General features: G+C 33.3%; 1 pseudogene across 1 annotated transcript; it reads right to left on the reverse strand.

Annotated features, from left to right (window-relative positions):
* Nucleotides 1–1180: 1180 nt before the first annotated feature.
* Nucleotides 1181–6162, reverse strand: LOC146896804 (uncharacterized; annotated as a pseudogene). The gene is made up of 14 exons (XR_015023945.1): nt 5848–6162; nt 5680–5754; nt 5022–5285; nt 4855–4932; nt 4683–4763; nt 4387–4581; nt 4193–4288; nt 3737–4093; nt 3472–3638; nt 3264–3399; nt 3026–3178; nt 2517–2948; nt 1917–2427; nt 1181–1836 (listed from the first exon to the last, which is right to left on the reverse strand). The product of XR_015023945.1 is annotated as an uncharacterized LOC146896804 (transcript).
* Between the last annotated feature and the right edge of the window lie 6738 nt (nt 6163–12900).

Genomic DNA, 12900 nt, shown 5'->3' on the forward strand with positions numbered 1-12900 from the left:
ATATTGAGGGAACGTCCTATTGAATGGAAGAATTATATATCATCTCCCCGAGACAATGTTATATGGCAGAGGGGACAAATTTTGGCATTAAAGATGATGATTGTAACCGTAAGGGGTTAGGGAGTTGTAAGTGGAATGGAGACATGTCATAAGCTTTGGTATTAGAGGAATAAGTTGACTCGTAATGAAGAGTGGTCCATGTCTTATAATTCATATGTTTGAAGGAGTATAATTCTGCAAATACAAAAGTGAGTGAAACTCCTAAAAATATTAGTCGAGCGAGGTTGTGGTCTCATAAGAGGCAGTGGCGAGAATCGATATGTGGTTTCTCAAAATTAATTGGAGCTTGTAGTGCTTACATGGAAGAGCTTTGGGGTGTTTTAAATTTAAAAAGTTTAAATTTAGCTAGAGCAGGTGGTTTCAGTACATATTGAACTACATGTAGATTCATACGCTGGGGCTGGGAACAGAAAAGCATTTGTTCTATAAGCGTATGAGTCAAACAATGAAGCAAAGCCATTATGCTCCAGCTCCACAACCCCCAACTTTTTCCTAAACATGGATAGAAGCCAGCTATTAATCAACAAGTTGTACCATTTATCCGTGGCTAAGGCTCTGTAAACCATATAAGCATAAGGGGAAATAGAGTTATAAATAGCATCAATGATGTTCAAATTATATATAAATGAAAAGTAACAGACAAAAAGAAAACTGAAATTGGAGTGGTAAACATTTTGGTGAACAACAAATTCTAGTGTCCAACACCTTCAGTGTCTCTTTTGAACATGAGTAATGATATTTTGACATCCATTTGATGACAACTTTATTGACAACCTTGTTTTTCTCACTTCTTATTGGTCAAAAAAGATGGAGAGAGAGAAAAAGGAAGAGAGAGGATAACAACATCATGTGAGTATGAGAGAGAAAGTTGTCCAAAAGTGGTTGTCAAAATATCATTTCTCTTTGAACATTCTCTCCCACAACTCTGAAACAGATCCACTCATTAGTGAACACTTATTTTGACAATTTTATAAAATATAAAATAACCAACACAGTTTAGTAAAGGCTCAGCAGCCACTAAAATATAAAATAACCAACACAGATAGGAAAACCAAAGTGAACAGTACCAAAATGATTTTTGGTTCTCACTATAATGGGATATTATATTCTCAAGTTGAAGTGCTTCTAAAAGTAAATATATATTAAAAAGTAGTATTTCCTGCAAAAAAGGACAAGAGTATTCTGTCTAAAAGTGCATCATAATACTTTCAATACAGAATACTGATTACATTATAATACTTTTCAATACAGAATAACTCAAAAAATCCCCACACACCCTAAATTTTCTCACCTCCCCTTGATAAAGGCAGCTTCCTGGGTATTCAATATCTCCTTAACTTCGGCAACTGTCATCGTGTCTGAAGGTTTCGCCTCTTTCTTGGTCCTTAAAATTGCTTGCAATTCGCTCCCTTTTGACAATGGATCTTTTATTTCGTATACATCCGCACTTAAATCAGTATTCACCTTAATGAACACTACACTATACAAATCAGCGCTTTTTGCGGCCAAATGTATCTCATTAGGTGTCACTGAGAACCAGAACTTCTCCGGTATACCAGTGATTTTCACCTCAAAGTAACGAAGTATATCTTTCCCTTTGAAAAGGGCAAGATCATATGGTGCGTTTGACTCGGTCACTTCATTAAGCCAACGGATCTCAACATCATTCTCTTTGTCATTGTACTTTTCGGTTAAGTATGCGTTAGCCAACTTCTCTCCTATTTTGCCAATTTTTTTGGCTTGCTCGTCTGATATTGTATACCTCTTCTTAAACGACTGCAATGACAAGAAAGCAAAAAGGATGTTAGATCAAATATAAAAAACAATAATAAAAAAAAAATACGCATTCAACTTACTCTATTGACATCTGCCCAGACATCCAAATTGAAATCAGGATTTATGTGCTTTTTATACAAGTGCTTTTCATATAAATCAGCTACATTCCTTGCAGCTTTGTTGTAGATATCAATTCGTTTTTGTGTCAACAGATATGCGTCATAAGTACCATCGCATTCACCAAGAAGAGCTGAAATCTTTGCATCAAAATCATTGACAAGTTGAGCGTGTGATTCATAAGTCTCATTGAGAGCATCAATAACTCTCTTGATGACTGAGACAGAAACATCTACAAATGTATTATCCAGCTCTTCTTCCCCTACTGCCTCATCTTTCACTGTATTCGCTGCCTCATTTTCCATTGCAGTTTTTGGCCCATGTGTCTCTACATTGTGTTCCCCCTCTTCTTGAGGCACACTTGTTTGGGACTGCATTCTTTTATCCCCTTTACTCGTGCCACTGCCTTTAGATCTGGCCTTCTTTTTCTTAGGTGTGTTTTTCACGTAATCATCTAAGAATAAGTCGCACAATCTACATGATACCAAAAATCAAGAAAAACCCAGATTAAGTAAATCTTTCACAAAATAAAATTAAGGAATAAAAGCAAAAATATATTTTACCTAAAGAAATATGAGGTGACAAATAGTTGCAACATAACACACCCAATTTTTTCCTGAAGCTCAAAATCGAGCTCTAGGCTATCAGAATCGGCCTTTCCAACCGGAGCAGAATCATACTTCAAACATGCAGCTTTATGAAATATAGCCGAAAAATCCCTTTTCAGCTGAAACTCACCATCACCATCACCATCACCATCATACATGACACATTCGCATTTCTTATTCTTTTTGCGGGTTAATTCATATCCCTGGTGAATCATATCTAAAATCAAACAAGCTATCAAGCCACCATCTTCTTTACTTTTTGATCGTTCGCCTTTATCGTCTCTATAAAAAGTATTCACCAGCATCTTGTTGATCACATCAGCTTTTACTGAAAAGCTTTGGAATTGTGAAGCTATGTAATTTTCATCCTTTAAAAGATCACATAAACTGCACAAAAAATCATAAATATATCAGTGCCTGGTTCAGGTTCGACAAATGGCTTATGGAAAATGTATAATAAATACCTTGACCAGCGAGAACTATTGTTGATCACTTTCTTCAACTCTGTCTGTCTTTCCTTCATAAATTTAGAACATTGTGCAAGCACAAATTCTCTGTTTGCCTCAAACAATTCCATTTTGTAAGTCAATGAAAGGAAAGGAGGATAAACCTTCGAGCTGTTGATCAAAAACAATATAAGTCATAAAAAAACAACATAAACAATAAAAGGAATAAAGAAACCATTATGAAATGTTGAAATACCTAATCGCTTGCACCTGAATTTCAAAATTGACAAAACCTTCACTGTCCTCAAAACTCCTATCCCCACTTGAATATGCATTTTTATGTGTCGTATCAAAAAAATAGATACCACCCCCACCGCAGTATGTGATACTGTCTGCACCAATTCAAATAAAATACTATTAGGAATTTTATTTTTTTAATTTAAAATTATAATTTAAAAACTTACCATGAAAATGATGCATATGACTGTAGTGAGGGTGAAGAGTTGCAATAGACACCAAAAATGAATCGATGCCGTCTACTTGAAGTATATTATCCTTTTGTCCCCCCATAGTATATATGCCAAAATAAAGATCCATGGCATCCTTCTCAACCCGCAGAACCTTTAATTGCCTGTGATAGAAATATCAATTGAAATTACACATTAGAAAAAATAATTTTTCAGTTTCACTTTACTATCCAAACACTTTAACTAAAAATTCTTTCCATACCATTTGTAATTTCTAATGAAAATGGGAAATCTTTCTTCTCCTCCAACTGATAGCTTCACTTTGTGGGAATCGATGTGGTAGAAATCTTTGTTCTTTTCGCTCTTAGGTTTGGTCTGAGCCCACTCTCTCACTGCATCACGAAGAGTCTTACGAAACTTGATTCTTTTTCGTCCTCTGTCCTCTTTATGAATGATACTAACTCAACCTCATAATGTAAGGTTGAATTTGCAGGAACCACTGCCAATTCCTGCCGAGACTCGGATGAACCAAAACCATACTTAGGTGCAATAGTCAATGATGCTACCTCACCCTTCTTCATACTCATTACAGCTCTATCAAGCCCTCTAATCACTTGCGCTGCTCAGCACAACAGACATTCACTTTCGTTGGTTAGTATAAAAACAAATTAATAGGAGAGAGTTAACCAATGCAACAATTTAAGATAATCACCCTCACCCTCGTCTGTTGTGAATTCAAACAGCTCTGCTTCATCTCCGCCATGGCCCTTGCGGAAAAACACAGTGCCATCTTTAAGCTTACAAGTCAGTTTCACTGCAAATATGCAAAATGAAGAAAATCAGCAGAAATCTATCTACTAAATACATTACAATACACGCAAAAGAAAAGAGCCATTATCAATGGTAATTTACCTTTTACATCAGCTCCATCTTTTGGACGTTTGTATCCTTCACCTTCCTTCATAATCTTTTTTACAACCATCTTGTCCTCAGTTACATCAAAAACAGTCCTCCAAGAAATTAACTCAAGTTTTATCTCTAATATTGCATTAGCTGGTACTGCACTTTTATCACCATGAGCTGGCTCGCCGGTCTCACCGAATCCATCTATTACACAATAAAAAAAAAAAAAAAAAAAAGAGTTAATATATCAACATTTCCCAAAGTGTTATATAAACATTTCCCAAAGTGTTGTGTAAAGAACTTACATTGAGGCTTCACAGTCAATGCCGCTTCCTCTCCCTTCTTCATAGTTCTAACAGCCATTGACAATGCAGGACAAAAATGACCTGTCTCATGGTGAACATTATATTAGACATCACATATCAGAAAAATTGAAAATGAGAGACAGAAACCATGATAAAATTTGTTCGCACTAACCGTCCTTCACTGTGAACTCCACTACTTTATCAGACTTAGCTACTAGTTTTCCATCATCAAGATGCGCTTCATAATTCACTGCAACAACAGAAGGGTGTTTTATAGTTAACACAGTCAAATAATAGAGTCACTCAATGAAAAATGGAATATACTCGTAATATGTTTACCTAAAACTTCGTCGAGATCCTTGGGATTTTCCCATTTCTCCCCCTTCTTAAGTATCCTTTTGAACAGACCTCCATCCTTACATATATCCTCCACACTAAACCAAGAAAGTAGCTCAACATCATATCGCAGAGTTGCATTAGGAGGAATCTGTTTTGGAAGATAACCAGATCCACCGTAAGCTAACTCAGGTGGAATGGTGAAAAGGGCCTTTTCACCTTTTTTCATTGTTTTCACACCATCAGCCAAACCTTTAACAACATGCCCTGCAAAATCAACACATTACTTAGAAACAAATCCAGACAATGATAAGACACAGAATTTTCAACATATACAATTTCATTTTGAACAAATTACATGAATAATAAAGTATAAACAAACTTATATATTTCTAAAAAAAATAAAAATAAAAATATATTTAATAACTATGCCGCTATAGCAGCTGAAGCGGCTGTCTCATTCCGCACCGCTACAACGATTAGTGTCGCGGTTCGTCATCGCGCGGTTCGTCACCGCTACGCTACGCGCGGCCGCTACTGACTACTATAATCAAAACAGCTACCAATCAAATATAGAAACTAACGGATCCAAACATAAACCTAAATCAAATAAAGAAACTAAATGATCCAATTAATCAAATCAAAACCGATTAATACGCACCTCGTCCAAGCGTGAAAGCAGTTGTTCCGCTAGATTCAAACTCCATACCATTGAGCACCGTTCCAGTAAGATGAACTACACATAAAAAAATTATAAAAATAAATAAAAATTAGAAAAAGCTTAATTTAATTCAATTCAATTCAATCAACGAAGAACAAACATAGATACCGTGAACTTCGTCGTCAACGTCGGGAGTATCCGAACCTTGACCTACTTTGAGAAGCTTCTTCTTCAGACCTTTATCACCGATTTCCTTTTCCTGACCGACCACGAGAATTGGATTATCGTCGGCGCCGGAATCATCCTCCGGAATATCGAAATCTTCGTCCATGAAAGAATACGGAGATGAGTGATGAATGAATTGGAAAGAAGGAAATGGAAAAGAGGCTGTTGAGGGTTTCGAGAGAGTTGAGCAGAAACGAGGGTTTAGGGTTTATTACTATTTCTGTTTTTTCTTTTGACAAAAACAAAAGGATTTTGCATAAACAAAAATCAAATATTCCACATATTATGTAACCAAAAAAAATATTCCACGTATTATAATAATCAATTTCTTTTAAAATAAATCAATTTTGTAGTGATAAAAAATAAAATAAAAAATATTTGTAAAGACCAAAACTAAATACAAAAATTACATAGATTAAGACAAAAAATTATATATTCGGGGGCAAGTAACATAAACCTAGAAGGATTTTTCTATGACATGCAAATTTGCACATGTTAAGAAGTTTAAAATATCTTGTAAAAAAGGTTTAAAATATAAATTTTGTATTGGAACTTACACATTTAATATTAAGTATCAAACCTTTTGAATAAAATAATTGTTGTTTTTCAAGAAAAAGTTACTATTAGTTGTTTTAAGCGATGTATAATTGGCAAATCGAATTACATATAGATTTTTGAGTGTCCAAAAGGCTCCATAATTCCGGTGACTTAATTTTTAAAACATGAAAATTGCTCTTCTCTCGCGCCCACCCAAACTTCCCAAAATGCCTCAACGTGACTTAATTCACACGGGCGTTATACCCGGCGTCACCTAAGTCACGCGTTTCTCCTTCTTCAACGTCTTTCTTTCTTCTTCAAATTTCTCCTTAAGAACACGTTTCATTCCCATTTTCATAGATGTGGTTGAGCTAGGACAGCTTTCGCATGCGCCTTGTAGCTTAAGAGAAACAACGTCGTTTTCGACGAATACAACATCTACGTTTCCTCCGTCGAGATGAGGTAAGGACGAACATCTTCAAGAACGAGATCGACGTTTAGCCGTGAGGTCGAATTTCTTGGCGGAGTATAATCTCGAGAAGACTCGTTATGGTTAGTGGTAGAGGACAAACGGATTACCGTGGTTGAAGTTCTTGAATTTTGCTTTGGATTTTTGAAATTGAAAAGTGCGAAATTGAAATTGTGTTGTTTTTGTTGGATACTCAAATTCGGTTTCGTTGGTATTGAACAAATTGGAGTTAGATCTCCATTGACGAAGCTTACGGAGTTATGGTAAGTAAGAAGAAAGAAAGGTGTTGAAGAAGAAGAACCGCGTGACTTAAATCACGTTGGGTATAACACATGCGTGACTTAAGTCACGTGGGGGCATTTTGGAAAGTTTGGGTGGACGCGATCAATTTTCATGAAACTTTCATGGGTCTATTCTATGTTACGCAGGGACATTGGATTGAAGGTGTGTCCATCGTGCACAACATGTTATAACACCGACATGACATTGACATATACGAACATGGTTAACTTCAATCACCTTCATTCTTTTAAATTATTATTGACACCTACTGCAGTCATTTGCGGATCGCATGAAATAGAGGTACGTTCGCATTTCGTTATACAAAACAGTGTTATAGTGCCATTATAACCGAATTTCACAATATTTTGTATTATTTTCTTTTTGGTTGTGGCCGGGATTCGAACCCGGACCTTGCATATATTATGCATAGTCGTTACCAACCGAGCTAAACTCAACGGGACACAATATTTTGTATTAAATAGCGTACCAAACATTACCTAAATCAAATATAGAAACATTAATAGTTATATTAGCAACGACCATCACCGGTCACTAGAAATCCAAAGCTAAAAAGTAAAGGTCATCTCATTTGCTAAGAAACAAGATCATGATTACCTCCAAGACAATTTCTCATCTCTCTATTTTAAGAATGAATTTGTTTACCTACCGAAAAACATATGTATGTTTTTTTTGTTATACTTTTGCTTTCCCACGTATCACATTATGGAGATGTTTGCGTTCTACTTTTAAAATAAAATGAGAAATTGTATTTTGAGACCCTTGATTTTGACAACGTTTTTAAAACTACGTGGACAAGCCGGCATGAATTTTAGTACAAGAAAACAAAGTCATTGTGTCTTTCAGTTGGCCGATTGTGTGTTGTTTCACAAAACCTAATAGAGTCGCAAATTCAGATTCTACTCAAGGGACCAAGCAGTTTAAGGACAATATTGATCATCCTAACTCTCATCCTTCTGTTTTAGGTCATTGTTAGCCGTTCTTAGTCAAAAATACGGATTTCGAGGCTACTTAATCAGATTGTTCTCAAACATCCCCAAAAAATTAGGAAAAAAAGCAAGGATCAAAACAAGCGTAGAAGAGACTTCTTACGGGACTCCACCCTCAAAATCCAAAATTTCATCTTTTAGACCTTTTTTTTTTAATTTATCATATTCTCACAAAAATTCAAAAAAAATTGCATTAGTTTTATTTGATTTTTAGAATTTTTTTGGTGGTATTTTTATATTTTTATGATTTTATTTGACAGGTTTTTATCATTTTTTTTACTTTTTTTTTTAAAGCAAAATGGGTTACTTTGCAATCAAAGTGGATTTGGCTAAGGCTAATGATATGTTGAGTTGCTCCTTTATTAATTTGACCCTTCAAGAGATGGGTATGCCAATAAAACTAAAAAATTGATTATGCATTCGGTGACCTCGGCAAAATCCAATATAAGCCCTCCCGACAATGGTATGTTTGTTTAACATTAAGATCAAAATGAAAGTGATTATTATCAAACAATGCAATATAGAGATTATTTTTAAAGATGTTTATAAGTTATTACACAATACTAACATACCCTATATTTTGTAACAAAAAAAAAAAAAACCTATATTTTTAGAGAAAGAAGTTTCATCTGGTCTAACTTCTCTCTTTAACTTCTTCCACATGCACATGAAATTTGGTTTTGGGCTATACTTTTTTTGTTAGGAATCATCCATGCATCTTCGTAGTTTTTTCTTTGATCTTTTTTTTATTATTATCTAAATGCGTGGTTTGTAAATCTGATTTTTTTCTCTATGTTTTTTTTATTTGGTTGTACGAGTGCGACATTGTTTGATTAAAAAAAAGTGCGGGCATTGTTTGTATTTTCGTCTTAGTGTATTGTCTGTTTCATTCATATTAACATATCAACTTCAAGCACCAATATTCTAGTTATTGAATGATGTGAGTTCGTTTACAATTTTTTTTCTTCATGTTTTAGCGATGTTGAATTTGTGTTGTGTTCGATGTATTATATCAATTTAAATGAACCGATGAATGATTAATACAAATGACAAAAATAGTCATGGGGTATAAAAATGGAACGAAAGCTAATTAAAGAATCAAAATGAAACCTCAAAAATAGTTAAAGGACCAAACCATCAATATAACCGTTGAATTACTAGAGTTCTAAGAATTTTGAAGTTTATATATGAAATTTAACATGTGTAGGTCAAAAATATATTCAAACACACGATTTATTCCAAAGATTTGTGTATGTTGTCTTGATATGGTCAATATGACGTTGCGATTAAAATTAGGAATATGTTATCATATATCCGGTAAATTTGTGAATCGGTAAATGCAAATAATCAAATCCTAATTTGGATAGGGAATGTCATGTCATAATGCAAAACAAAAGAGTTTTCGTGCCTATTTCATTATAACTTAATTAATGATACACTTTTAAATAGTTTTTTTTTCTTCTTCTCCACATTATGGAGGCCAATACAACATTAATTAGATAGGCAAGGGACACTTGGAATAGTATTTCTAACTATTCCATGAGCATTTCTACAAAAAGAGGAAGTCTTCTTTCCCGGTTGTGCGAAACAATGTTATTTTGATCCAATATAATCTTAAAACAACCAGAAGAACTGCATTTTAAATCAATTGCTATATCACTAGAAGAAGTTCCGGTAAATCCTCGATATGTCACATCTTTCACCGACACGGTTGTATCCCGATAATTTCAACAAAATTCAACGCATATATAAATATGATGTATAACACTAGCCAACAATGAAATAATACTTTGTTGAAATGACAATATATAAATATATGAATAATAATTTAGAGTGAAATATGTACCTGTACTAAGAATGTATGCTTGATCTATTATTATCGGGTTCATAACATTGACAAGCACAATGTGCTCAAATGTTATTTGTCTTGCATAACCCGATCCACCCTACAAATGACAATGAAGGTGTTGTCATTGCATCGCTAAATTTGAACAAATTGTTTTTTTTTTTTTTGAGGGAATTGAACAAATTGTTATTATTCTACGATACGTAATAGGTGTTGTCATTGCATTGCCGAATTCGAAAAAATAGTCAAATTTGAATAAATAGCAGCTATAGCAGCACCATAGAGAGTAGCAAAATTGATTTTTTTTGACAAAAATAAACGATATTCATTCATTCAAATTGATAGAGTACATCGATACAATACAAATCCAAATTCGCTAAAAACAAAAATGATGAATTTGTGAACAATGAAAATTGATATTATTATCTTGACTTAATGTTACCCGAGTCCGGATGTAAATCTTAGTACGGATGTAAATCTTGGTTTGGTTTGATTCCATTTTTTTAAAAACAATGAAAATCGAACAAAATCGAACCAATGTAGATTTTATTGTTTCTCACATTTTTTATTGAAAACCGAAACCATTATACCTCTAGGATGTGTATTATTCATCTTCACCTGAGGCAATTATTGGTTATCATCAATTGAATGATCCTTAATTAATAAAATCAATTTGCACGTTTTCCTCTACATAAAATGGTCCAACATTTGTATCGAAATATACTTGCTCGGCACAAACTCAAATAAATATATTTCAGCACACACACAAAACTATAAAAAAAGTGAATAAAATTAAATAATATCAATTGATATGACTAAATACTTTTTCTTAATTTTTTTTCATTTCATGTGAGGATGTGCTTAACAATATTAATTTACGATTGTATTCGCGAAAGATTTTCTCCATTAGTATCTCTTCTTTCAGGGTGGCAATTTCATTTGAATGGCATCTGCATTAATTTCGAAGCAGATCCAAAAATATAAAGGTTGAATGAATTCCAATAAAATCAAGGAAATGTTAATCGGTGCCTCGGGGCACTAGTTAAGAACCTAAAATAATAACTTTTTATAAAAGTTTGCGTAATCATGCATTGAAAATTGAAAACTTTAACATTTTTAAAGAATAATTACTTAATTTAGAATGCTTAAAGAGTACCTAAATGCACTTGTTAACAAAACCCTAAAATCAATTATTGAACTTGTCTACGTTAAGGTTTCATGTAAATTGATGTACGGAAGCAACACACGGTGCCAAATTTATGAATTGTTAGGTTAAATTTTATGTTTTTTTATGTGATGCATGCAGTTTTGAGGGTTAACAGCTTCACAATACTCGCTTTATCTTTGGTATCACAAAGGTAGATATGTAAAAATCACGACGATCTACCGTGATTTTCCAAAAATTATACTTTGCAACTTCTTCAAAATAACGGTGATACTTAGTGTGATAACAAACATTCACTCACTAACATTAAAGGGTAAAGATAGTATGCATAGAAAATATTAAACGAACAAAACGTGAGACACATTGAAGGGAAGAGATGCACATGGACCCAAAACAATATGACAAAATGAAATGTTGGATTTTCAAATTAAAGTTCATGCAACCGGAATACGTGGGAATGACCACATCACATCTTATGATTTCCGTGACATCACTCCTCACCATCTAACTCTTGTCTCTTAACTCAAAGCATCGACAATGAAGGACGTACAATGGTACAATATAGGAGAAATATTAATTTTGTAGATTCTAAACAATTTCCTTAACCATTTGGTCGTAAGATTGTTTTCTTACAAATCATGTAAGAAAAATATGTAAAATAGACTTTGGTTAATCTTGTTGAAGAATTAAGCATAAGTAGTCAAAAAGACGCAACGGAATGAAGGGGAATTAAACGAACGTACAACAAATTAAAAATGACAGCATGCATGCACAAGAGGAACATAGAAACATATTAGGAAACAGTAAAATGTTGAAAATTAATGTATCAAAGCTTTATCTTGATCCCGGTTTATATGCTAAGCGGTACTTGGTAATGAATATTAGTATGTTGTATATCATGGGTTGGAATATCTTTGTAATCTAGTTAATTCATTTCGATTATTAAAAAATTGAAAGACTTAATTTACCTAAAGAAAAATTTGAAGATCGACCCAATTTGGTTGGAAAAATAAATTAGGACAACTTTTACTCTCTGAGAAATATAAATTAGGACCCCTTTTTTTCTTTTTTGACAAAATAAATTAGGACAACTTACTTAATTCATGTTTGAATCACCATCCAAAAAATGATTTCCAATGATGTTATGATTTCAAAAAAGACAATTAGGTCCTTGACATTTAAAGACAATTATATGCATGGGAAAAAGAATTTGTCCCTAATTATAATTTGTCCCTAATAATTTGAAACACCAAAATGGTTTTTATGGCTTTCTTTTTATTTTGTATAATTTAGGGGGTCTATTGGATTAGGATTTTAAGAGACGATTTTTTTTTATAAAAAGTCTTGTGGATTTTAAAAGATTGTGCAAGATTTTAATGACTTTTAAGATTTTAAAAGACTATCAAGATTTGTAATTTGGATTTCAAAGGATTATATCATAAGATTTTATAAGATTTGGAAGGACTTTTATGGATTCATGAGATTTTATAGGATTCAACAAATTTTTAGAAATGGATGTGTTGATTTAAAAATTATGAACTCTGCTTCAAAAGTACCACATATCTTCTCAATTGCATTCTTTAAGACCAATACCGAAAATTGATATTTATTACTTTTTTCATTTTGAAGGTTGCAAAATTTTGTGGAGTATATCACACACTTCAATATAAAATTTTGATGTGTCATGAAA

The sequence above is a fragment of the Medicago sativa genome, chromosome 8 (assembly GCF_051527215.1).
Source record: "Medicago sativa cultivar Bolivia chromosome 8, Bolivia_mono, whole genome shotgun sequence".
Taxonomy (NCBI): Eukaryota; Viridiplantae; Streptophyta; class Magnoliopsida; order Fabales; family Fabaceae; genus Medicago; species Medicago sativa.